This window comes from Panthera pardus, unplaced genomic scaffold (genome assembly GCF_024362965.1).
Source record: "Panthera pardus isolate Hobbes unplaced genomic scaffold, ASM2436296v1 HiC_scaffold_24, whole genome shotgun sequence".
NCBI lineage: Eukaryota > Metazoa > Chordata > Mammalia > Carnivora > Felidae > Panthera > Panthera pardus.
Window position 1 is genome coordinate 22,938,421 of NW_026526810.1, and position 26,687 is coordinate 22,965,107.

The 26,687-nt window shown below is 38.0% G+C and overlaps 1 protein-coding gene across 6 annotated transcripts in view; it reads right to left on the reverse strand.

Annotated features, from left to right (window-relative positions):
* Positions 1–26,687, reverse strand: part of PEAK1 (pseudopodium enriched atypical kinase 1) — a 307,491-nt gene that overhangs the window by 228,976 nt on the left and 51,828 nt on the right. For 3 of the 6 annotated variants that reach the window (XM_019441366.2, XM_019441368.2, XM_053888823.1), the window contains exon 2: positions 19,009–19,135. The exons of the other annotated variants lie outside the window; for them this stretch is intronic. The gene's annotated coding sequence lies outside the window, so the exon portion shown is untranslated. The remainder of the gene's footprint in view (positions 1–19,008; positions 19,136–26,687) is intronic. 6 annotated transcript variants of the gene reach the window in all.

Genomic DNA, 26,687 nt, shown 5'->3' on the forward strand with positions numbered 1-26,687 from the left:
ACTGAATCTTTTTGAGAACAAAAACCTCACTCCATTGCTAGTTGGGAGATCAAACAACCTGGATAGAGTTTGAAATAGTGGTGTTGACAGCTGCTAACATAGGAACTAGGCTGCTTATGTAGATAGGTACCTTCTAGGGAGGTATTAGCAGCAAACTGTGGGTCTATGAACACTATTTACAAAGTACCAATACTTCTGGTCTGGGAGGCAAGAGACAAATTTTTTTTGAGAGAGAGGGTGCAACTGAATGAGAGGCAGAGAGAGAATCCCAGGAGGGGCAAGGAGGGGGACAGAGGAAGAGGAGGAGGAGGAGAAGCAGGAGCAGGAGGAGCAGGAGAAGGAGGAGGAAAGAGAGAAAGAGAAAGGAAGGAAAGAAGGAAGGAAGAAACAAACAAACAAACAAACAGGACTCACCTGAAATGGGGTTTGAGCTCACTGGAAGCGGGCGGGGCTCATGCTCACCGGAAGCCAGGCTCGAAATTACCCCATGTGAGACTCAAACTCACTAACCGTGAGATCATGACCTGAGCCAAAGTCAGATGCTTAACGACTGAACCAACCAGGAGCTCCAAGAGAAATATAAATAAGGTGCCTTGTGGGACCACTCTTCAAGATTGCTGTTCCCGGGCAGCCTGGGTGGCTCCGAAAATTGGGCATCCAACTTCAGCTCAGGTCATGATCTCACCACTAATGAGTTTGAGCTCTGCAATGGGCTCTATGCTGACAGTTCAGAGCCTGGAGCCTGCTTCATACTCTGTGTCTGCCTCTCTCTCTGCCCCTCTCCTGCTCATGCTCTTTGTCTCTTAAAAAAAAAAAAAAAAGGACTGCCCTTCCCAAATTTATATATATATATTTTTTTTTTTTTTTAATTTTTCGGGTATATTTTATCATTTTTTTAAAAATAATCTCTACACCCAACATGGGGCTTGAACTCACAACCTTGAGATCAAGAGTTGCACGCTCTATGGACTGAGTCAGCCAGGTGCCCCTGCCCCTCCCAAGTTAGGAGTTCTCCTACACTGAAGAACTGCCTACCAAAAATTATCCTAGGTTTTCTGGCATATGAGCAGCATCAAGCTCTAGTTTCTAACACATATGAAGGGTTTTTTTCCCCCATCCATGTATTTATCTATTGGTCTTTTCAATGAGAATTTAGATGAGTGAAGGCTGGGAAATGTGTTCTGTCTGCTATTTTGCCCAGCACTATTATCTGCCTTCTTGCCATATACATCATGCTGCCTCTTCCTACATTTAATTAATCCATACTTCTAGATAATGTTTTCTGATTTCCACTGTACCAATTCAAAGGGACTTTTAACATGCCATCCCTCCCACCCCAAACACCACACACTTCGGGATGCAAAGACCACACTAACACCCCTTCCTAGGGGATCTTTTACTAGGTCAGGTAGGATGATGGACTGATGGGATCCTGAATGGTCATAGTTAATAGGCCAGGTACCTGTGAATCTTAATTTTAGAAAGCAAGGCAGAAAGAGTAACAGTGACTCAAGCAGGGCTGCTGTGACCAGAGCCAACTTCTCACAGAAGAAGCAAACAGATCACCCCAAAAAAGATAATCACAAAGTACTGTACTCACTTGTCCCACAACCAAAGAGCTTCAGGAGCAAAGATTCTGCCTCATTCACGTTTGTATTACAAGAACCATGCTGGGCACAAAGAATCTAATATTCACAGCGTGCTGAGTTATTTGGCAAAAATCTCCCTTTACATGAACCTCTATCAGGAACCAAGGCAGCTTTTCCATACATGAGTATCTTTTGAGTAGAGGGCTGACAGTAACCCATTTTGGTTTTACCTTATTTATAGACAAATAATTTGGGAGTTTATCAATCATGTCCATAAATGCAACTCTTCAAGCCAATTAGGTTGCCACATTGCTTACACTGAAAAATGGTCTGAATCCTCATGCACAGCTCAAAGGAGTATAAACTGTCTGGCTGTTTTCAGAGCAATTTGGCAATACTTAGTAAACTTAATAATAGACTCCCAACAACCCATCAATACCACTCCTCAGCATGTATCTCCACAAAATAAAATGAAGATTATTATTGCAGTATTGTTTATAGTACATAAATGCCACTTAGGGGAGTGTGTAAGTAAGATGGATACATAGTATGCATGGGTAAGAATATGCACATGACCGAATACTCTATAGCAGTCAAAAGTAATGAACCAGAATTATATACAGCAAAAAAGATACATCATTTAAGTATTTAAAAGCCGAATTTAAAAAAATAAAATGAGATGTACAGCCAAATGGCATTCATGAAAATTACAAACTTACACACTATGTATTTTCCAAAGATACACAAACACTAGTGTTTTTCCAAACACTATGTATTTTCCAAAGATACACAAATATCTAAAGACATATATTAACTAGATTAGAGTGGGTGTTTATGGGAGGAAGCAAAATGAGTAGTGATAGGGAAATAGACAAAGACAACAAAATAACCAGTAAGAGATGGGCCTAACCCTCAGGATGCCAGCAGTGAGAAGCATGATTCCATGCTCCAAAAGTATAGGAAACAGTTAGGGGAGTAAAGGAAACCCAAATAAACTTAAATGAGACAAGACGATACAGTCATGAGAGCTCTACTTTAAAACATACACACACACACACACACACACACACACACACACACACACACACACAAAAGCAAAACTGTTCTATGTATGCTAAGACAAAAGTAATATTATTTATTTTTAAAGGAGCCAGAAATATTTCACTTATTTGAGAGAAGAAAACTTCAGTAAATATCGATTTTTAAAAATCAAGGAAGAATAATCACTGAGATTATAATCGATAACCTAAAAAGTAACTACATGACCAAACTTAAAATTTGATTATGTGTCTGAAATTAACAGGTCTATAACATCCTGATGTCTGAGTACATCACCTGTAATATAAAGACCAAAACATAAAATCACAAACAGAAGATATACTATACTCTGGCACAGAGATTCTACACTAACTCAATTTTTAATTTACACCTTTGTCTTAGAGATAATGTTACAAAACATATGCCAAGGGCCAATTCCTGTGAATAAAATGATACAAACCACAGCATAATGCAAACAATGAACTCTGGAAAATTCAATAGGAAAAAGTCACTTTTCAGTACCCCTTTATTAGTATAGCACCAACATGAACACAGTCTTTTAACAGAAGACGGGTGCGAAGAGAAGAAATCTGGAACCCATTTTATCCTTGAAGAGAACACAGGGGAGAAACTATTTCAGCATTTCATGCAAGAGTTAAGTAGGAAGAGCAGGAACTTGAAGGTCACTTCTCTTGGCATTTTAGGCTGTTCTAAGTTACAACTGAATCTGCCAATGATGCTTTACAACAGAAGAGATTTTTCAAGATGTCAATAGAAAAATAATCGGGATTGGAAATGTCATTATACAGCTTTCTGCAACCTATAATAAATGATCTTGGGGGGAGAGAGAGGTCATTATTTTTCAAATGTGTACAAACACAAGCTTGTTTTGTTTTGTTTTTGTTTCCTACAGAACTCAAACTAGACACCAGTTAAAGGTTTTTAAATGAGCAATAATAATTAAATTAACAGTGACAGGTTAGCATGCACAATTAACAGCAGACAATGGGAGTAGCCTTCTCTAAAGATGGCAATCTTGTATGGTACAGATTTAATTTAGGTCACAGGAAATTCTACAAAGAACGACAGCTTCTGCTTTTACTGGATGAAACTGGCTGCAGAGATCAGCATAAATAATTAGTCAATCCTTCTTACCCCTACAGAAATCAAGTCACTTTCCTGAAGCTAATGGAGGAAGCTGCAGCTTTACCTACACTCTGAATTGTAGAGATCTTCTGATTTAACCTAGAAACGGTATTTTCTTTCAGAAACTAGTGGTTATAGTAAAGAAAATCCACAACTTAAAAAGAGCCCTCAAAAAGAAATCTATCAAAGGCAGGCTCTCCAACTAGCAACACAGTTTAAATAATTAAGTTTTTCTGGCTTCTGTTGAGTATCCTTAACAGGGTAGCTGCAAAACACCATACCATATCAACAATCGAATCTCACTTGTGTGTGCATTCTAAAAATTCCCCTCACACACACACACCCAAAAAAAAATTCCTAAAACAAAGATATTACTATTTTTTTATTTTAAAAAGTATTAATTTTGTAAGCCTCTAAAAACACACCACATTACAAATATTAAAGATATAATGTTTGAGCATTCAAAAATTTAACCCTCAGGTCAGAACTATATCTATGCTAATATGAGAAACCAAAATAAAATTACAACCAATAATAAATTAACTCTTCAACATTATATAGCTCTCAGTTAACATATTCTTTCCTATGGAAAAAAAATCCTCTAAATCACATAAACAATGCTGTTTTGAAATAAGCACGTTGCTAAAGTATATGTAATACACATAATGTTAATGTGATACTTTAAAACTTGTAAAACAATATCAATTATATATGGTATTATACGATACCAATTACTCTATATACGATATGCTATATAAACAATATATAACATTACCATATGAGACATAAATATTTAATAAACTATAAAAACATTGCATGGATTGAATTTGAAAAATACCAAATTCACAGAATTGATTAGTTCTGAGAATAAGAAAAAGATGAAATTAAGAGGGATTCACAGGGGACTCAACTGCATTTATTTTAGATTTAATGTAGATTTACAAGGTAAAATGTTATTTTATAAAGCCATTTGCTAGGTACTTTATATGTGGGTCATTACATTAGTTTTTACATCTATCTGTATGCATGAAATACTTTATAAATTTTTAAAGTGTAAAACAAAATTTACACAAAATTAACTCAAAAAGGATCACAGAATTAAATGTAAAGCCAAAAACTACAAACTTGTAGAAGATGACATTAAAAAACATCTAGGTGACCTTGGGTTTGGTGATGAGTTTTTACATAGTATACCACCAAAAGCGTGACCCAAGAAATAAAGGAATCATTCGTAAGTTGGACTTCATTAAAATGAAAAACATCTGCTCTACAAAAGGCATGGTTAATGGAAAGACAAGCCACACCCTGCGACAAAATGTTTGTGAAAGACATTTCTGATAAAGAACTGTTACACAAAATATACAAAGAACTCTTACACTCAACAATAACAAAAAACATGATTAAAAAGTGGACAAAAGGGGTGCTGGCTCAGTTGGTGGAGCATGTGACTACTCCTGATCTTAGTATCATGTGAGTTCAAGCCCCACTTTGGACAGAAAGATTACTTAAAAAAAAAATTTTTTTTTTAAATAGACAAAAGATCTGAACAAACACCTAACCAAAACAGATATAAAGACAGAAAATAAGGGCCCCTGGGTGACTCTGTCGGTTAAGCATCCAAGTTAAGCTCAGGTCATGATCTCGAGGTTCATGAGTTTGAGCCCTATATTGGGCTCTCTGCTGTCAGCTCAGAGCCCACTTTAAATCCTCTGTCCAGGGCGCGCGCTCTCTCTCTCTCTCTCTCTGCCCCTCCCTCACTCATGCTGTCTCTCTCAAAAATAAACATTTTTTTTAAAGGATAGAAAATAAATATATAAAGAAATGCTCAACATCAAATACCATTAGGGAATTGCAAATTAGAACAAGAGACCACACTACACACCTTTTAGAATGGCTAAAATTCAAAACATTGACAACACCAAATGCTGACAAGGATATAAGCAACAAGAACTCTCATTGATTACCAGTGGGAATGCAAAATAGTTTGGCAGTTTCTTACAAAGCTAAACTTAATCTTACTATATGATCCAGCAATTGCACTCTGATTTAAGAATCAATGTCCATATAAAAATCTGCACATGGATGTTATAGCAGATTTACTCACAATTGCCAAAACTTAGAAGCAATCAAGATATCCTTCAATTGCTGAATGGATAAACTGTGGTAAATACACAGAATCAAGTATTATTCAGCAATAAAAATAAATGAACTATCAAGTTACCAAAAAAACATGGCAGAACCTTAAAAGCATATTGCTAAGTGAAAGAAGTCAGTCTGAAAAGATTACATACCATATGATTCCAACTATATGGCAATCTGAAAAAGACAAAACTATAAAGACAGTAAAAAGATGAATAGTGTCATCAGGAGTTTGGGAGGAAGATGAATAAGTGAACATGGGATTTACTGAGCAGCAAAACTATTCTGTATGACACTGTAATGACAGACCCATGACATTATGAATTTGTCAAAACCCATGCAACTGTACCATATAAAGAATGAACCCTAATGCAAACTATGCACTTTAGTTTATAATAATGTATTAATATTGATTCATTAATTATAACAAATGTGTATCACTATTCTGTTTCAACCCTAAATGAGTGTGCTGCAATGTCCAATTCTGGCATTAACCACCCACACTGGTCCCACCCACAAGCACAAAGAGCATTATCCCAAACAAGACTGCACTTACTTCAGATGCCAGCTGTACTTCAGGGGTTCTCAGGCCACCTGCATTTCTACTCATCTGATCATAAATTCAGAGATCTCATGATCCTCAGTTTGATAATTTGCTAGGACAATTCACAACTCAGGAAAGCGTATGTATAATTACAGTTTTATTATAGAGGATACACAAAGGGCAAGGTTGGGGGGCAGGTGCAAATGAAGAATTTCCATGCTATCTCCCCATGAGTCAGTATGTGTCATCCTCCCAGAACATCAATATGCTCACCAACCAAGAAGGTCCACTTTGGTGTCCACAGTTCTTTTTGGGACTTCATTACACAGGCATGATTGATTAAATCACTGGCCGCATGACTGAACTCTGTCTCCATACTTTATCCACTTCCTGTGAGATCAGACTGGCCTGAAGTCCCAACCCTCTAATCATGTGGTTGCTGTTTTTGGTGACCAGACCCCATCCTGTAGCTACCTAGATATCCACCATAAGTCATCATATTAGCATAACAAAGGCACATCTCATTCATCAAAAACCTAAGTTAATACCCTCATAATAGAAGCTTCTTATTTTATAACAAAATATTAAAGCAGAATTTAATGGCACAAACTCTTTTAGTTTCACGAAAGGCCAGAAATTATAAAATGATGAAAGGAAGGGAGTACTGATCAGAAGGTGATTTTTAAGGGGAGCACATTTCACAACTAGCTCAGATTACGAATCACATCAAACAAAATTTATCAAAAAAGGAGCAGTGCAGACCAACTTAATGTTTGCTAACAACGAAACATATGTCAACATAAAACCCAGAACTGGCATACTGTTCACATAAAACCCATTCATATCTTTTTAAAATGGATATATGTATTGGTTATGGCACACGCAATGCTTAACATCTTCTATCATTGTCAAATGCAACCCATACTGAATGAATCAAACAGTTGGCGAATGAAATGGAGAGGAAATCAAGTTGTATTCTTTCCAAAATCTGCCCCTTTCCGTAGAGTTAACTGAAGGAGCAAGGACGCAAAATCTATGCTACAAACCAAAGCTCTGAGGGTCAAACATTGTATTTTAGAGAACTGTCACTTTCCTCACCAACACCAATAAATAAGTTATTAAATCTACCCTTCTGGCATGATAAAGTCATTTCAATAGAACTAAAAGTGCTACAGTTTCAATGTCAACTCTTCTGAAAATAAATGTTGCTGCCGTGCCTCAGAATTCAAATTACTGCAGCAGGTCATTAGTCTTTTCTATTCTGTTGACACATTTTAACTCATTTCATAAACCTAGAATTTGTTTCTCTTCTATAATCCTAGAAAAAAAAAATGTTTACAGGAAGGCAATTTCATTTTGTTAGGCAGACACAGACAGTCCCTTGGGGAAGAGGCCAACTCAAGCAGGACTGAAGCAGCTGTTAGGAGCCAATTTTCCTACCTGTTAATTGCATCTGTGACTAGGCTGCACCAGCTCACACACCTATCTAGCAAGCAGTAGATAAATTGAAACAGTCACATCTCAAGGGTTTGAAAACTAGAAGACTCTCTCCCCCTTCCTCTAAAAAAATTCAAGTAGGGAATAGAACAGTAAAGGAAGATAAAAATGTCAAAAGTAGATAAATATTAATTGTAAGAATATCAATTGTACTTTCCTGACTACCAAAAAAAGAAAAAGGATTTTATAAATAGTTAATAGAAAAAGTACGCATTCATTTGGTCAATCAACAAATATTTACTGGAATGCCTACTGTGGCAGACACTGTTCTAGGTGCTAGCAATACAGCAGTGAACAAAACATAACATCCCTGTCCCCATCAGAGGAAATAAATGAGAAATAAATATCGATTCATCATTAGATGCTAAGAAGAAAATAAACCATGGCCATGTAATAAAGAGTGTTGGGGGGGGGGGAGTACTAATTTATAGTGAGTTGCCAAGGAAAACCTCTTTGAAGAAGGGACATTTCAGCTGAGATTTAAATGACAAGGAGGATATATAGCCAAGCAACAGTCTTCAGGGAAGACCATTGCCCACAGAGGGACAAGTATACAAGACCCCAAGGCTAGAATCCACTTGGTATATTTACAGAACAGAAAAGAAGGCTGATGTGGCTAGAGTTTTGTGAATAGGCTTAAGAATGGCAACAGATAAGATCTCCTCAAAGTGCCACAGTCATTTCAGAGTCATCAGTTGGAAAGATAAAAATAACTGTGACCAATGAGCTACTCATGCAAACTCATTTTTGGACTAGTAATAACCACTTCAACAGAAAAGAGAAACATGAATTAAAGAAATGTCCCAAGGACAGAAGTTTCTGAACTAGGAAGGATTAGGAGCAGAGTCTTGGCTGAACCAGTGTTGTCACCAGAAAGTGTTCTGGTCACCCAGAAAGCAATAGTGTTTTAAGTTAGATCAATGTCTAGGACTGCCATATCTGGATGAGAGGCTATCTGAAGCTTACAAAGGAAATGTTAAAACACAGAACTCATAAATGAACTCAAAACAGAAATGAGTATTTCTGAATGTGCTTGTCCTAATCACTGCCTGACCTACTCATTTCAGATAGCCCATGGATTTCTTTTTCTTTTTTTTTTTTTTTTTTAGGTTTATTTATTTATTTATTTTGAGAGAGAGTATACATGTGTACAAGTTGGGGGCGGGGGTGTGTGGAGAGAATCCCAAGCAGAATCCCAAACTTAACTGAGCCACTCAGGTGCCTCTTTTTGAAATTTAAATGTAAAAAATGGACACCATAAAACAATACTCTCCTAGAATAGAAATTTTTAGCAATTTTAGAAAATCTTGCCATGTGTAACCCTCTTCGTGGAATCATAAAATAAATTAGGATTTAAAAAGAAGAAAAAAAACTTAGTAAGTACTTAGATCACCTGTTTTCCTTCTCTAGCAAGCGCAGAACAAGCCCTCAGGTTTAAAAGTATAACATTATGGGGCACCTGGGTGGCTCAGGTCATGATCTCACTGACCCTGGGTTTGAGCCCCCATTGGGCTCTCTGTGCTGACAGCTCAGACCCTGGAGCCTGTTTCAGATTCTGTCTCTGTCTCTCTGTCCCTCCCCTGCTCGTGCTCCGTCTCTCTCTTTCTCAAATATAAAATAAAACATTTAAAAAAAAATTTTTAAGTATAACATTAAAGAGGCAAACCATAAAAGACTCTTAAATAGAGAAAACTAAGGGTTACTGGAAGGGTTTGGGGTGGGGGGATGGGCTAAATGGGCAATGGGCATTAAGGAGGGCACTTGTTGGGATGAGCACTGGGTGTTATACGTAAGTGATGAATCACTAAATTCTACTCCTGAAATTATTACTCTATAGGTTAACCAATTTGGATTTAAATAAAATTTTAAAATAAAATAAAATTAAAATAAAATAAAATAAAATAAAATAAAATAAAATAAAATAAACCTATTAAAATAGAACGAACTCATCTATTTGAAGGTCACACTATATTTTCCAGCAATGAAAGATTCCCAGATACATGTTACATAATGCTAAACAGATTTTTTGTAATGGTACTATAAGGTTAAAATTCCCAAACAATGCTTACTGCTATTGAATAGATGCATTTTTTCTACAAAAGCATTTTGGTAAGGCTCTAACTATTCACTTTAAGGAAAAAAAGGAATAGGAAAACAATGAAGATCAAAAGCTTCCTTTAGATGAGGTATGTGGCAATGTACCTTCACATAAGCTGCATGCTTAATTTTTAATAAAAAAAAAAAAAAACCACTGGCATCAGGGACTAGTATCCCACTTCTAACACTATGCTAACTGGCTGTGCAACTTTCTGAACCTCAGTTTTCCTCATCAGTAAAATAAGGCTACTGCCATCTATGCTCACAAGATTAATAGAAAGATTAAATGAAATGTAATAGGTAAAGATTAATGAATTCCAGTCTTATAATTTGGCAATCATCATTATCAGTAGGAAGAAGAGAGGCAAACACATGTTAAAAAAGGGGAAAGAGAAATAATCATAAATTGCAGATTGTAAGAGTTAAAAACAATGTAAAAAGTGCCCCTGGAGTTGAATATACAGGCCAAATTCCTCTGTTTTACCTAGAAAGGAAGAAAAGTTCAGAGAGTTTAAATGATAAGCCCAAAGTCACAAAGCAGGCAGAAAAGGGGCTAAAACTCTTGTTTAAATTCCTAAATGTGGTATACATATACAGAGTGCTTTCATATATTGAAGATCCAACTGATCTTCACTATAAGATAGCTAACTGGACTGTTGAGAAAGCACAAGGCACTAAAGATAGACAACTAGTTAGTGATGGAACCACAAGTTAAACCTAGGACACTGAATACTGATTCTCTTAAAAGAGAGACTGAAAATCTTTTTACTCATAACTTGACTTATACCAAAGAGTATGCCTTTGCAAGCAACCACATTTTTTTATTCAGGTAGTAATAATAATTTTTTTTTAAGTTTATTTATTTACTTTGAGAGAGAGATACAGAGGGGGGAATGGGGGAGGGGCAGAGAGGGAGGGAGAGAGAGAATCCCAAGCAGGCTCCATGCTATCAGCAAGAAGCACAGAGCCCAACGTGGGGCTCAAACTAACAAACTGTGAGATCATGACCTGAGCCAAAATCAAGATTTGGGTGCTCAACTGAGCCACCTAGGCACCCCCAGGTAATAATTATTTTTAAAATCATACTATAAATTGGGGTGCCTGGGTGGCTCAGTCAGTTAAACATCCGACTTTGGCTCAGGTCATGATCTCATGGTTAGGGAATTCGAGCCCCGCGTAAGGCTCTGAGCCGACAGCTCAGAGCCTGGCACCTGCTTCAGATTCTGTGTACCCCCCTCTCTCTTCCCTTTGCCTGCTCACACACACACACACACTCTCTCTCTCTCAAAAATAAACATTAATAAAATTTTAAAAATAGTCATACTATACTGACACAAATGTTTGCATTCTGTATTTAACAGAAATCAGTCAGCTTCTTAACATTAAAATGCTCAAATCAAACCCAAAAGACTCCACCAAAAAACTGCTAGAACTGATTCATGAATTCAGCAAAGTTGCAGGATATAAAAACAACACACAGAAATCAGTTGCATTCCTATACACCAACAATGAAGTGACAGAAAGAGAAATCAAGGAATCGATCCCATTTACAGTTGCACAAAAAACCATAAAATACCTAGGAATAAATCTAACCCAAGAGGTGAAAAATCTATACACTGAAAACTATAGAAAGCTTATGAAAGAAATTGAAGAAGACACAAAAAAATGGAAAAATATTCCATGCTCCTGGATAGGAAGAACAAATATTGTTAAAATGTCAACACTACCCAAAGCAATTTACATATTCAGTGCAATCCCTATCAAAATAACACCAGCATTCTTCACAGAGCTAGAACAAATAATCCTAAAATTTGTATGGAACCAGAAAAGATCCCAAATAGCCAAAGCAATCTTGAAAAAGAAAACCAAAGCAGGAGGCATCACAATCCCAGACTTCAAGCTATACTACAAAGCTGTAATCATCAAGACAGTATGGTACTGGCACAAGAACAGACACTCAGATCAATGGAACAGAATAGAGAACCCAGGAATGGACACATTAACGTATGGCCAACTAATATTTGGCAAAGAAGAAAAGAATACGCAATGGTATGAAGACAGTCTCTTCAGCAAGTGGTGCTGGGAAAACTGGACAGCAACATGCAGAAGAATGTACCTGGACCACTTTCTTACACCATACACAAAAATAAACTCAAAATGGATCAAAGACCTCAATGTGAGACAGGAAGCCATCAAAATCCTCAAGGAGAAAGCAGGCAAAAACCTCTTTGATCTTGGCTGCAGCAACTTCTTACTCAGCACATCTCCAGAGGCAAGGGAAACAAAAGCAAAAATGAATGACTAGGACTTCATCAAAATAAGAAGCTTCTGCACAGTAAAGGAAACAATCAGCAAAACTAAAAGGCAACCGACAGAATGGGAGAAGATATTTGCAAATGATGTATCAGATAAAGGGTTAGAATCCAAAATCTATAAAGAACTGATCAAACTCAACACCCAAAAAACAAATAATTCAGTGAAGAAATGGGCAAAAGACATAAATAGACACTTCTCCAAAGAAGACATCCAGATGGCCAACCGACACATGAAAAAATGCTCAATGCCACTCATCATCAGGGAAATACAAATCAAAACCACAATGAGATACCACCTCACACCTGTCAGAATGGCTAACATTAACGACTCAGGCAACAACAGATGGTGAGGATGCAGAGGAAGAGGATCTCTTTTGCATTGTTGGTGGGAATGCAAGCTGGTGCAGCCACTCTGGAAAACAGGATGGAGGTTCCTCAAAAAACTGAAAATAGAACTACCCTATGACCCAGCAATTGCACTACTAGGCATTTATCCAAGGGATACAGGTGTGCTGTTTCAAAGGGACACATGCACCCCCATGTTTATAGCAGCACTCTCAACAATAGCCAAAGTATGGAAAGAACCCAAATGTCCATCGATGGGATGAATGAATAAAGAAGATGTGGTATATACATACAATGGATTATTACTTGGCGATCAAAAAGAATGAAATCTTGCCATTTGCAATTACGTGGATGGAACTAGAGGCTATTATGCTAAGCGAAATTAGTCAGAGAAAGATAAATATCATATGACTTCACTCATATGAGGACTTTAAGAGACAAAACAGATGAACATAAGGGAAGGGAAACAAAAATAATATAAAAATAGGGAGGGGGACAAAACAGAAGAGACTCATAAATATGGAGAACAAACTGAGGGTTACTGGAGGGGTTGTGGGAGCGGGGATGGGCTAAATGGGTAAGAGGCACTAAAGAATCTACTCCTGAAATCATTGTTGCACTATATACTAACTAATTTGGACGTAAATTAAAAAAAATTAAAAATAAAATTTTTAAAAATGCTCAAATCAAAGTCCTTTGATATATTCCCAAATTAAAACCTCCACTGATACTGACTTAATATAAGGTAGCAAGGATTTTTGTTGTTTATTCACAGATTATTTAAACAGAACAGCTGGTTTAGTGAGTTGCTGAATATTTTACCATACTCAATTAAGAAGCCCATTGTTCTATCATCAGTGACTCTAATAAACACATTTTTAAAAATTACTTCATCAATCCTCTTCTTCCTTTCATGTAGGATTCTCAAGTTAACTGATTCTCAAGTTAACTGTTAGGTCAATCACTTCTTGCACTTAAGTCAAGATGATTCATTTTCATAAAATAATTGTTAGAAAAACTACATTATTATGCAGCTAAAGGGACAGACAGGCTGGGAAACTGATCAAAAGAAGGATTCACGTAGAGATGAGCCAACTGAACAATATGATATCTAAGTAACAGTCATATTTACAATACATGTTTCTGGATGTCACTGAGAAAATATACATCTGTTTTAAAAAGGACCAAGCTTGGGGTGCCTGAGTGGCTCAGTCGATTAAGCGTCTGACTTCAGCTCAGGTCAAGATCTCACAGTTTGTGAGTTGAAGCCCCATATCGGGCTCTGTGCTGACAGTTCAGAGCCTAGAGGCTGCTTCGGATTCTGTGTTTCCCTCTCTCTCTGCCTCTCCCCCACTCGCACTGCCTCTCTGTCTCTCTGTCTCTCTCTCTCTCTGAAACATTTAGAAAAAAAAAGAAAAAGAAAAGACCAAGCTTTGCAGGAAGACTTTTAGGTTTAACAAGAGAACATGACACAGCAATGTAGAAAGTCAGAGCTCAGCCACCATGATGGTTTTCAAATCATTTGTGCAAATACAGTGAGAGCATTTTCTCTATTCCAAACAGATCTCTGTTAAAAAGCCATTTTCAAAGATATGAAAATGCAGGTCCATATGCATAAAAGTAATTTCTGAGTCTTGCAAATAATTGGCAGCGCTGTTGTTTGGCAGGTGAGAGCAGAAGAGAACCATTAAATTAATACACAAATGAGCAGCAACCACTCACATTACTTTCACATGAATGAGAAAAGAATAAATATATAATTTGGGTGGAGAACAAGCACTCTTGAAATAGTCATGGCCACAGAATACCATCTAATTAACTGCTTAGCTCAGTTCATAAGACTTCACTAGGGCTCAGCAAGGACTGCCACTGAATAGATGAGAGGGCACAGCCTAAATGTAGCAAGCTGTGTGGTGAACTGAGGCAGTGTGTACACCTTAAGGTATGCAGCTTGTCTGTCTTCTAAACGTTTTTAAAACTGCATTTGGTAATAATGTAACTGTGAATCCCTTTCACCTACTGTTAAATTTACAGTATACTTTTTAAGTAAGCAAAATAACAAGTAAATGAGTGTATTAGAGACTCATCTTTGGGGGGAAAAAAAACCAGCTTGAGACAAACCCCACTCGATTTCTTATACTTCCTCAGCCACAGCTCTAAAAGAGCCATATAATTCATAATGATTAAGCTGAAGCATCTTATAAATTAATGAAGACAGATAAATTCTGTGTAGTCCATTATTTTTGTATTAAAATTATCTAAAGTTGGTCATTTATAATTGGCTATTACATAGCACAATTATTGGAATATTCCATTCCTCAATCACCTTGGACATGTAAGAGCTGACTATAAACATAGTCTTCCATTTAGAGCAGTTCACACTTAAAGCACTCCACTAATTACAATATTCATTCAACACACATTCATTAAGCACTTATTGTGTGCCAGGCACTTTTAGTGGAAACATGGGGAACTACCCTGCTGAACTGCAGTAGCCCTTGTTTTTGGAGGCAGAGGGTATGGCTTATAGATGTGCAAATATTACATAACAAAACAAGTGCCAAAACAGAAATGTGTACAAATCACAATGGAAATACAGAAGGGGAAAGGACTTAATTCTTCCTGGGGAAGTGAAAAAAAAAGGCTTATCAGACAACCTAGTTTTTTAACTGAGTGTTATAAGGAGTTTGGTAGATATATGAGAGGGTGCTCACAAGAAAAGGGGAGCATGAAAGACCTACAGCCTGTGCGAAGTTGTATAGATAGAAAAGAGTACTTATTTGGCAGGGCAACACCATAGCCCCAAAATAAGTAAGGATGAAAAAATAAGCAATGACCAGAACGGGGAACAAAGGATCTTCAATAAGACAAGTTAGGAAGTTTGGACTTGATCCCAATGAAAATGTGAAGCACTGAAAAGTTTCCAGCAGTGATGTGATAATGGATTTGGCTTTAGAAAAATCCTTCTGGCCATATGTGATATAATGATTTATAATAATTTATATCATCTGAATGACCAAAATATATTTCTCAGATATATCTGATCTTCAACCACAGTTCCTGAAAACACTTCAGACCATAAAGGTGAAATGGATGTTTTATTAATGAAGGTGTCTTTTGTATCCCACCCAAGGGTGGGGATTTGTTGCCAAGAGGATCAACCATGTGATCAGAGGGTTGGAACTTTCAATCACCCTCACTCCACCCCAGGGCCTCAGGGAGGAGAGAGGGGCTGGAGGTTGAATCAACCAATGGCCAATGACTTAGTCAATCATGACTATGTAAGAAGTCTCCATGAAAACCCAAGAGGACAGTTTTTTTGGTCTTCTTTTTCAGAGAGCTTCCAGTTTGGGGAACTAGAACGCTGAGCCAGGCCCCCAGCTCCGTAACGACAGAAGCTCCTTTGTTTGGGATGTCACCCTATGTATCACCCTATGTGTCTCTTCATCTGGATGTTGATTCATATCCTTTTTCATATCCTTTCATAAACTGGTAAATGTAAGTAAGAGTTTCCCTGAATTCTGTAAGCTGCTCTAGCAAATCAATTTGGAGGTCACTGGAACCTACAATCTGTAGCTGGTTGATCAGAAGCACAGGTAACAGACTCTACAACAGGTGTCTGTGAAGTAGAGGGTGAGGGCAGTCTTGTAGGACTAAACCCTTAACCTGTGGAATCTGAAGCTATCTCTGGGTAGACAGCATCAGAATTGAGTTGAATTCTCATAAATCCTACTGGTGTCTGAGAACTGCTTAGCGTTGTGTGGGAACCCCTGTCCCCAACACTGAAATTGAATCTGGGAACCCTAAAAGACAACAAAAGGAAGGAATAATGGTGGACTCAATCAATTTTGGTAGCCCTATTAAAAGATTATTAAGGGGCAGGGTGCCTGAGTGACTCAGTCGGTTAGGTAGCACACAGCCTGCTTTGGATTCTCTCTCTCCTCTCACTATTCACTGTCTCTCAAAAATAAACATTTTTTTAAAAAGATTATTAAGGGTGCTTGGATGGCTCAGCTGAAGAAAGGTGCCACTCTTGATCTCGGGGTTGTGAGTTCGAGCCCCACGTTGGGTACAGTTTAAATAAAAACTTTAAAAAAAAGATTATTAAAATCACTACTACGCTTATGTCTAGGCAACATGACTTGGCCCTTATGAGGCCATACCATTCTCAAATAACAAGCAATGCAAAGGGCCAAGAGTAAGTGCCTTACTGGGTCTCACACCCAGAGACCACTTTTCACCTAACTGGAACTCCAGAACACCTAGCTCAAATGGCTGAGTCCATTTCCAGAACAGGTCTTCATGCAGGTGTATGCACCCCAAGGCCTGAAGGGTAGCTAAGGGGTAGCTATTGAGGGAAGATTGTGGGGCGGGGAATGGGGCGGGGCAGGAGGGGGGGGGGGCAGGCTCTGTGGAGAGAGCTTGGACACTTTACCACAATAAAAAAACCAAAATAAAATAGTTGTGCCTGGGTGGCTCAGTCAGTTAAGCATCTGACTCTTGATTTCAGATCAGGTCATGATCTCATGGTTTCTGAGTTCAAGCCCCACGTCAGGCTCTACACTGACAACTCAGAGGGATTCTGTCTCCTTCTCTTTCTGCCTCTTCCCCACTTGTACACTATTTAAAAATAAATAAAAATAAAATAAAATATATATCTGCAATATTACATATGTAATGTATATTATATATAATGTATATATTTCAAAATAGTTTAATTGTGGCAAGATGTATATGTAAGTATATACATTTACACATTAGTATGTATTAATATTAATTATCAACATTGTGAATTAGCAATTTCACAGCATACTCATGTATAAATGAATATTTGTGCCTAAAACCTATGGTTCTTTAAGATATATATCACCAACCTAAAGTTTTAAAAATTGTATTGTATCAAGAAGATCTGAAATAATTCTTTAACAGAAAACAAAAACATTACTCCTATAAGATGGACATACTAAATTCAGGATCAACTCACTAAAAAGTCAAAGCAATATGAAGGTAGATATGCCAACCAGGTTTTGAAAACAGCTTGATTTAAAAAAAATTCATTTAGTAAAGGATCGATGTGTGGCTAAAGGCAGATATTTGTTATACACAAATGAGCTACTGTATTGCACAGCCCTTCCCATCAGTGTACAGAGATGCATCACCCGCACATTAAATACAGACTCAGTGAGCAGAACACCGCAGCAAGCATCTGTTGGCTAATGACAAAGAAAACCATGGACCCTTTGAGGCTAATTTCCACCCAGCTATAAGCATGTAAGCAGCAAACACATGCACTGCTTTTCAGTATCAACCCCAAATATCCATGAAAAAGAAGATCTTCAGCATTTATGTTATTTTGTGTCAAAAGCAATACATGTATTAATTATATATGCTAACGAAGATATTCAGAAAAAGTTAACTCTAAATAAGCAGAAGTCAAAAACACAACTGCATTTTATTCTCATTCCACTTTTCTTTGTATCAATATCCATGGTCAGGAAAATGACTGGTCTAAGGAAGGCACTAAATGAAAACTGTAAACTAGGCAGTTTGTCTTCTTACATGATCAGTTACTTTTTTCTGTCCCTGTCTCATTACCTTTTTTTCCTCCCTACCCTATCCCCAATATTCTCATATTTTCCCAGACATCTGCCATAATGTTCTCTGGGGCTTGCCTTGGCCTCTCTTTCCCCTGTGTTGAAATTTATCATACCTACATATATTTCTCAGAGTGTCATGTGACCTGATAACAGCCCCCACAAATATCCCTAACTGCTTTCACTTCTCCTCCTGTCCAATGCTTTTACCTAACTTCAGGACCACACCCTCTCCTGCCTTCTCAGAAACCTTTTAAATAGGCTTTATCTTTCCTATATATTCAACTTTCCCTCTTCACTAGTGTCTTTCCCTCATTACATAAGCATATTTTAAGACTCTACCTAAGAAAGCAATTAAACCTTTAGCTTAAAAGGTAAATAAATAGGGGGTGCCTGGGTGGCTCAGTTGGTTTAGTGTCAGACTTTAGCTCAGGTTATAATCTCGCAGTCCCATCCGTGGGTTCAAGTCCCATGTCCGGCTCTGTGCTGACAGCTCAGAGCCTGGAGGCTGCTTCAGATTCTATGTCTTCCCCCCCTCACCCTCTGCCCTCTCTCTGCCCTTCCCCACTCATGCTCTGTCTCTCTCTCTCTCTCTCTCTCTCTCAAAAATGAACAAAATTTTTTATTTTTTATTTTAATTTTGTTTATTAATAAATAAACAAAAAAAATTTTAAGGTAAATAAATGCTAGTATATAAAACTTACCCTATGGTGTCCTCCCCTTAGTCTCTGCCTTTCCCCTCACCACATTTACTCCCCAGGCCACGGCAGTGAGACTTCTGCTCACACCATTACATTAATCCAAGGGCTCTTCATCTAGAGGCTGGAGGGTCTGTGGATAGAATTCAGAAGACCTATGAATTTGGATGGGAAAATAAATTATTTCTTTATTTCCTCCAACTTCTAAAATCACTAATACTTACTGTATTTACTAATTTACTATAGGCCTGCCACTACCTTGTTGTGTATCATGCTAAATAAATACAAAATACCTTATTATAATTAGTTCGATAATAATATTTTAATATAATTGAGCTACCTCTGTAATTTGTTTTTTTTTTGTTGTTGTTTTTTTGTTTGTTTGTTTGTTTTTTTGAGAGAGAGACAGACAGAGCACCAGCAGGGGTGGGGCAGAGACAGAGGGAGACACAGAACTCAAAGCAGGCTCCAGGCTCCACACTGTCACCACAGAGCCTGATTCAGGGCTCAAACTTACAAACCATGAGATCATGACCTCAGCTGAAGTCGGACACTCAACGTACTAAGCCACCCAGGTACCCCTGGCTTCCTCTGTAATTCTACGTATTTTATTTTATCCATCTGTGGCAAACTATGTTTTATAACTATGCTCAAAAATACCTCCAATTCCACATGCTCTTCTATGGTGTAAATTTGCTGTTCACCCACAAAGGCACCAAGTCTGCTTCTCTTCTTAAATCCAAGCTGGCATTTACCTTGCTTATAACCAAGAGAGTGTGGTGAGGTGACAATAAGTGACTTCCCAGGCTAGGTTAGGAAAAGTGATGCAGGTTCTGGGACTAGGTCTGGGGTGGTTTGTTTAATAGCAATAGTTTCCAGAACAGAATCTGGCACCTGGAACTGGAGTGGTGACATAATAAAAACATAAAACATGTGACATCAGCTTTGGGATTGGGTGGTAGATGTGAACAGGAGAAGGGCCACAGGGATCTCACTAGCAGAAGCCTGATGAGCCTTGAAGAGGCTACTGGGACTTTAAGGAGAGTGAGTTAAAATGCTATCAGAAGCTGGAGGAAAGAAGACCACTTAAGAAGGGGCAGAAAGTTTAGCAAAACTGTTGCCTGTGGTAAATTAAAAAACAAAATGCTGGTAATGAACTGTTACTTCTAGCTAAGGTAATTTCCAAGCACAATGTCCAAAGTGTCAACTGGTTTCTTTTATATATATGATATAAAGTGCAACTAGAGAGATGAGCTGGAGAAGAAAGTACTCTGTTTTTGAGCAGAATTTAGAGGAAATGTAAAGAAACCAGCAATTGCTGGGTTCAAAAATAAAACAATTTTTCATCCACAATCTCTTCCAGCAGAGAATGCTGAAAGAAAGGTATGGGGACAAAGATCAAATACAGAGTGCTGAAAGGAAAATCTGGTCTCTGCACAGAGATGAAACCAAGGGTGTTGCTATAAAATCCTTTGTTAACACTCTGTTTCCCCTTCTTAATCTCCTTCCCAGTGCCTTTTCTGTACTTGTCTGCTAAAACTAGATGTGCTTAGGGGCTTTGCCCTCAATCCTGAGCAATTTCTTCTTCAACCAGTCCTGAAAAACTATTAACCTCAAAATCTCTCTCTCAAGCCCCCACCTCTCTCCAAGAACTGCATACAGACCTGCATTTCTCCCTCTTGAATATCTCAGAAAAACCCCAAACTAAATATTTCAAGAACATATCTATCTCCCATCCCACAAGTTCTTTCTAACCCAAACATGCACTGGAAATAAATAGCAGTGTGGCATCCCTTTAATTGCCCAATTTAGGAATCATCCCTGATTCTTTTCCCCCTCTCTCCTTTCTTCCAATCAATATCTAATCAGTTTATCAAGTTCTATAGACCCTACCTGCCCCGACACACCATTGCCAAAATACAGGACCCACTGTGGATATGAGTACATACTTTTCTATCTAGAATGCAACTCCTGTTATAAACATAAGTACTTTGCTAGGTATTAATTTAATTCAACAATATAGAACACCTTCTCTGTGGCAAATCTGGCAGGACCTTTACCAGGACTAGGCATGCAAAACTGACAGAAACGGAAGGGACTCCATTTAGAAAGGCTCCATGTCTACTGTTTCTCTGCTAGGCTCCAATTACTCATGGTCTATATTTCAGCTTGCATCTGAGTAAACCAAAGAAGCTATGATCCCACTCCAAGGAGAAGCAAAAAGGGTTAACCATTCTCCAAGTTCTGTCGTAGGCCACCAAACACCTGATAACATCTAAGAAGAAAGAGATCACGAGCAAGTTCCAGGACGATAGCTTCAAACCTCGGTCGACACTGGTGCCAATACCCACTACCTTTGGTGATTTATGGAAAAACACCTACTGTTCACCTGACACTCACCTTTGATCAGACCCTACCCTGAATTCCTGAAGGAACGTGTACCCTGGGCCCCTTTCCAATACAAACACCTAAGCAGCAGGGAGAGTAACTTCTTCTTTTCTGAGGCTCCCAGATACTCCTCTGCTGTACGCTATCACTTACACTATTAAATAAACTCTCCTCTCACTTCCTCCAGGCTGTCATTTGATTTCTACCCTGCATGAAGCCAAGGACCTTCTTGGCTGGTCCTTCAGGACCCCCTCTGGGTCCTCGGACCTAGACTTCCTACATCAAAACAAAGTGAGAAATAGGTCCTGTCTTGTCTCTGGAATCACACAGAAGAAAAATAAGTACAACACAGGGGTTTATAATGGAAGGTAACATTGCAGGATGAACTAATTCTTTGGTGGGGGCAGAGATACAGCAGGCAGTAAACAAAATGACAGAACAAATATAGTACATTCTACTGGAGGAGCAAGTTTCTTTGTTGATGTAAGTAACTTAAAAGATTTTAACATCGGGGAGCCTGGGTAGCTCAGTTGGTTAAGCGTCCGATATTGGCTCAGGTCATGATCTCATGGTTTGGGTTTGAGCCCCATATCAGGCTCTCTGCTTTCAGCACAGAGCCTGTTTCAGATCCTGTGTCTCCTTCTCTCTCTGCATCTCCCTTGCTCACGCTCTCCCTCTCTCTCAAAAATAAAAAAAAAAAAAAAAAACATTGGGGCCCCGGGGTGGCTCAGCCAGTTAAATGTCCAACTTCAGCTCAGGTCATGATCTCACAGTCCATGAGTTCGAGCCCCACACTGGGCTCTGTGCTGACAGCTCAGAGCCTGGATCTTGCTTCAGATTCTCTCTCTCTCTCTCAAAAATAAATATTTTAAAAATTTTAAATATTAAAAAAAATTTTTTTAAATAAAAAAAGATTTTAACATCAACATACTCATTATAAACAGAACATAAGTTTAATGAAAGATACAATAAAATACTTAAAAATTCAGGGGTTATCTTGGGCAAGAATAACTGTCCAGAATTAGAATTTCAAGTAACATTACTAAGCAGAAGGACAGACACTTTAAGTCAGAGACCCCCTTAGAAGTGAATAAGTCACATTACCTAAAGGGCCTGTTGGGTCTACCTATCCAAAAAGGCAACCAGGGCTGGGTGACCAAACATTCCGTGAAACACCAATGGATGATCAAAAAGGTTCTGTGGGACTCTTTGCTACAGCCGGCCTCACCTCCACACAGCCTTTGTGGAGGGCTTCAGACACAGCACAGAAGAGGCCTTGCAGATGACTTGGGAATCCTGAACAAACTCATTTTTTTGTCAGATTAAAGTTACCCGTAACTATGTAAAGGAAGTCTACGAAGGCTAAGAAAAATGTGACGCTGGCTCCAATTCCTGCCAAGATGTTGAATTAGCAAAACTGCTGACCCTTCTCAGAAGATCAGCCCTTGCGGAAGTTACAGAGAAAAAGTGGAAAGAACTATGAGAAACACCTGGGGGCACAAGGACCCATTTGGAACTGGAATGTGTGGAATGGTGGCTTTGGCCTGAGGCAAGAGGCAGCTCACTTGAGGCTGTGGGATAACAAAACAGAAGAACTCCTGAAGTTCCGATTTTTGCTTTTCATAGGCTCCAGCACCTAGGTGCACACAACCTGCCTCCGCACATGCATTCCTTGGACCTCAGGTCCTCAGGAAAAGAGTCAGGCGCTTAGCAAACAGCTGAATACACACTAACCTTCCCTGGCCCCCTCCTTCTACTCCCCTAACACCAGAACTTGGGCGGGTGGAGTGCCAATAATCTTAGTGGTGCCTCCTCCTAAAGGCAGCTTCTTCCTCTAGAGAAACAGGTAAAGACGTGACCTGAGGTTATGTTAAATGGGGTGAGAAGTAATTGACTCAAGCTCTCTGGTACCTAGGGCTCTCCAATTCCTGCCCCAGACATTGCTGGGACTGATATAAACCTAATCAATCCTCCCCACAGAAGCAGTGTCTGACAAGGGAAAATATCAAGTACCAAATAGAAAATGTAAAACAAGATGTTTTAGTCTATTAGAGCTGCCATAACAAAATACCACAGACTGGGTGGCTTAAACAACAGAAATATTTCTCACAGTTCGGGAGGCTAGAAGGGTACCAGCATGGTCACGTTCTGGTGAAAACTCTCTTTCTGGCTGGCAGGTGGCCACCTCTGGCTATGTCCTTATAGAGAGAGGAGAGAGAAAGAGCAAGCTCTCTAATATCTGTTGTAATCAAAGTACTGTTCCCATCAGACCAGGGAACTTCACAACTTCATCTAACACTAATTTCCTCCCAAAGTCCCCATCCCAAACACCAACACACTGGGACTTCAACACAGGAATTCGGCGGGGGGGGGGGGGGGACACAAACATTCAGTGCATCATCTATGTTTAAAAAAAAAATAATAAGGTGCAATTTGATCCTAACATCATACCATAGGAAAAATCAACTCCAGTTGGTTAAGGACTTAAATGAGAAAAGGAACTTTAAAAAACTTAGTGGAAAATATGAGTATCTTTTAACCTCAGGGTAAGGAAGGATTTTGTAAATAAGACAAGAAAAATCTGTAATAAAACTAAGAACCATTTTTCAAAAAATACCTTAAACATAGTGAAAATACAAGTTATAAACTAGGAAAAAGTATTCATAATACACTTATAATGCATTATAATGCATTATCAAGAACATATAAAGCAATAACACACATACCCAAAACATGACCAGAAAAATGGATAAGAGACATTCAAGAGGCTTTGACAGCAGCACACATACTTATAACCAATAAATGTATGAACAATGTTCAACACTGGGGATCATGGAAATTCAAAGCAAAACTCTTTGTCAGTAAAACAGTAAAAAGCTTTGAAAACAGACCAAAAAGAAAAGATTACCAACCGTTCTCTCTAGCTCATGCATTCATTACCTCTACCTTTGCCTTTGAGCAATTTTTCAATTTAAAATTTGTAGAAAATTGATAATAACATGAACTATCCTTATGCACAAAAGAGCAAATTAGTTGTGTCCAGTGGATTACAGGTGATAATTGCCCACTGGATAGACCAGCTTTTGCGTCTATTTGAAAAATTCATTTCAGCTTTTTTTGCTGAATATAAATGAGTGCCTCTTCAAATTTGTCTTTGAACTGACTTTAACATCTTATCAGTTTCCTCATTAACTAGTGAGTTTAATAAAATATTTGACAAGTGTTCATTTTATATCTGTATGAGAGTCACGATTATAACCCCTTTTTAAATCCTTTTATTTTTTTTATTTTTTTTTAAATTTTTTTTTTAACGTTTTATTTATTTTTGAGACAGAGAGAGACAGAGCATGAACGGGGAGGGGCAGAGAGAGAGGGAGACACAGAATCGGAAGCAGGCTCCAGGCTCTGAGCCATCAGCCCAGAGCCCGACGCAGGGCTCGAACTCACGGACCGCGAGATGGTGACCTGAGCCGAAGTCGGACGCTTAACCGACTGAGCCACCCAGGCGCCCCTAAATCCTTTTAAAAATCCTTTTAACACCACAATTAGAATTCAATATCACACATTTATGATTAAAAGGAAAAAACAAAACAAAACCTTTCAGCAAATGAGGAATAAGAAGGGGCTATTCAACCTGAAGATAACAACTTTACAGTTAAAGTCTGAAAATCTTCTCCCTAAACTCAGGAACAAACCAAGGGCATCTGCTCTCACCACTTTTCTTTTTCCTTTTTTTTTTGGGGGGGGGGGGGGAGAGAGAGAGCCTACACAGGCATGCGAGCAGGAAAGAGGGGCAGAGGGAGAAGAGAGAAAAATCTTAAGCAAGCTCCACACCCAGCATGGAGCCCAACGTGGGTCTTGATCTCATGACTGTGAGATCATGACCTGAGCCAAAACCAAGAATCGAACACTTAATTGACTGAGACACCCAGGTGCCCCTGCTCTCACCAATTCTATTCAATATGGTACTAGAGGTTCTAGTCAGTAAAATGAGGTAAGGAAAAGAAATACAGGTTGATAGGAAGGAGTAAAATTGTCTTTACTTACATATAGATCATAATTACATGGTAAAGCCTAGAGAATCAAAACAAAATAGCAACAACCCCCCCCCAACACACACATAAAGCTACTAAAACTAACAAAGGCTAATATACAAAATTCAATTATATTTTTACATACTAGTAACGAACAGTGGAAATCAAATACTTCTAAAATGTCATAACAGCATTAAAAATCAAAGTGCAATATCTGTATACTGAAAACTAAAATAAAAATTATAGTTCTTGAGAAATTAAAGATGATCTAAATAAACAGATCATGTTTACAGTATTAAGATGTCTACTCTCTCCAAATTGATCTGTGGAGTGAACATGGTATCAAGTAAAATCTACAGATGTTTTTGTGGAAAATGAAAACCTAATCTTAAAATTTCTACGGAAAAGTGGATTCTAAATTGCATATAAATATACAAAGGACCTAGAAGAGTCAAAACAAATCTTTAAGAAGAACAAAATTGAAGAACACTATTTCACTTCAAAACTTATTGTAAAACTACTATAATCAAGATAGCATAGTATCAGCAAAAGAAAAAATGTCAATAAAACAGAAGACATAACCCAGACATACACATATATAACCAATTGATTTCTGGCAAAGTCTTCAAAGTACTTAATGAGAAAAAGAAAGTCTTTTCAACAAATGGTGCTGGGAAAACTGGATATCCACATGCAAAAGAATGAAGTTGGACCTGTACTTAACAACATGTACAAAACTTATTTCAAAATGGATCAAATATCTAAATGTAAGACCTAAAAAACAATAAAACTCTTGGAAGAAAACATAGGACAAAAGCTTCATGACATTGGATTTGGCAGGGATTTCTTGGATAGGATACCAAAGGCACAGGTAACAAAAATTCAAAACAAAATGGACCTCATGAAAATTTTAAAACCTTGCACATCAAAAGACACTATTCACGGAGTAAAAAAGAAGGCCACAACATAGGAGAAAATAGTTACAAATCATGTATCTGATAAGGGATTAATATCCAGAATATATAGAGAACACCTAACACTCAACAACAACAAAACAACCCAATCCAAAAATGGGCAAAGGACTTTAATATACATTTCTCCAAGAAGATTTACAAATGGCCAATTAGCACAGGAAAAGACACTCAACATCATTGATCACTAGGGAAATGCAAATCAAAACTACAAAGAGATACCATCACATCCATTAGGATGGCTACTATTGAAAAAAAAGAAAAACATAAAGTAAGTGCTGATGTGGATGTG